This window comes from Chiloscyllium plagiosum, unplaced genomic scaffold (assembly GCF_037043375.1).
Source record: "Chiloscyllium plagiosum isolate Xiang-an unplaced genomic scaffold, Cpla_swu_hap1 HiC_scaffold_27, whole genome shotgun sequence".
Lineage (NCBI taxonomy): Eukaryota > Metazoa > Chordata > Chondrichthyes > Orectolobiformes > Hemiscylliidae > Chiloscyllium > Chiloscyllium plagiosum.
In genome coordinates this window covers 59155092-59156731 of record NW_028270165.1, presented here as the reverse complement: position 1 = coordinate 59156731, position 1640 = coordinate 59155092, and the positions used below count along the sequence as shown (strand labels likewise).

The window sequence follows — 1640 nt, the reverse complement described above, 5'->3', positions numbered from 1 at the left end:
AACAATATCCTTACGGGCATAAAATTCTCAAAAGAGGAGAACAACAACAAAGTGCCATTTCTAGATGTCACAGTAGAGCGAACAGTCAATGGTAAATTCAAAACAGCGTCTACAGGAAAACATCGCACGCAAACCAAGTACTTAACGACAGAAGCAATCATCACTACACATAAAAACACATCTGAATCAGGACACTATTTCAACGAGCCACTACACACTGCAGCACCCAGGAACTATGAAGATCAATAAATAACTGTACAGCGCATTTAAGAAGAATGGGTGGCAAATCGAGACGCTAAAGATTGCTTCCCTGACCGGGAATCGAACCCGGGCCGCGGCGGTGAGAGCGCCGAATCCTAACCACTAGAACACCAGGGAGACACGGATGCATATTCGTAGCTCTACTGAAAATTGTTTCGCTGCCCAGGAATCGAACCCAGGCTGTGGTAGTATGAAGACTTTCACACGCTCATCCACCAATGTAATTTTTTGTACCCATTCTTCCCGATGCGATCTTCACAACATTGGAGAGACTGGAGAGTCAAGTCACATCTCCGGGACACCAGCACCAATCAACCCCATCGCTCTATTGCCCAACATTTGAAACCCCCCTCCCACTATGCCGAGGACATGCAGGTCCTGGGCCGCCTTCACCGCCACTCCCTCCCCACCCGACGCCTGGAGGAAGGACACCTCATCTTCCGCCTCGGAACACTTCAACCCCACGGCATCAATGTGGACTTCACCAGTTTCCTCATTTCCCCTCCCCCCACCTTACCTCAGTTCCAACCTTCCAGCTCAGCACTGACCTCATGACCTGTCCTACTTGCCAATCTCCCTTCCCACCTATCCGCTAAACCCTCCTCTCTGACCTGTCACCTCAATCCCCACCACCATTCAGCTATTTTACTCTTTGCTACCTTCGCCCCAGCACACCCCCCCACACCCAATTTATCTCTCCACCCTGGAGGCGTCCTACCTCTATTCCTGATGAAGGGCTTTTGCCCGAAACGTCGATTTTCCTGCTCCTCGGAAGCTGTCTGGCCGGCTGTGCTTTTCCAGCTCCATTCTGATCTAAACTCTGGCTTCCAGCATCTGCAGTCCTCACTTTTGCCGACCCAATAAACCCAGTAGGCCGATTTCTCATCAACAAATTGACACAAGCAGACACAGCGTGTGCAGAAACCCTAGCCACGTGACCTTATATTAAATACATCTGTTAAATGATGTCCAGACAACTCAAACCTCTCAGCATCATGGTGGCCCACAAACCTACCAACACACTTGAAGAGCGGCTAATGTTCCTGAAATACCCGATACAAACAACCAGCAAACGAATGTTATTTACAAAATACCATATAAGGAAATATATACATGAACTCTGCCGCACAGTTCTCTGTGGCAAGAAATGCTTGGATGAGATAACGAAGATTTTTTCAACCAAAACGAATCGTCCCTGACTGGGCAGCCATTTACATTCAGCCCAGGATGAAAGATCCGAAGGGATGAACAGTTTTCTTATTTTCGGAAGATTCACAAATATGAGATTGGGTTTTGATGTTTGTTCCCTTTCCACTCCCAGGAGCCGCAGTGGTTGGGGCGGTGAGTTGGGGAAAGTGAAATGTGCCCGTGAGCAGCGT

The 1640-nt window shown here is 48.5% G+C and overlaps 1 non-coding gene across 1 annotated transcript; it reads right to left on the bottom strand.

The window, feature by feature from the left end:
* Nucleotides 1-306: 306 nt before the first annotated feature.
* On the bottom strand, nucleotides 307-378 carry trnae-cuc (transfer RNA glutamic acid (anticodon CUC)). Its single transcript has one exon. It is a non-coding gene; the product is annotated as a tRNA-Glu (tRNA).
* Between the last annotated feature and the right edge of the window lie 1262 nt (nucleotides 379-1640).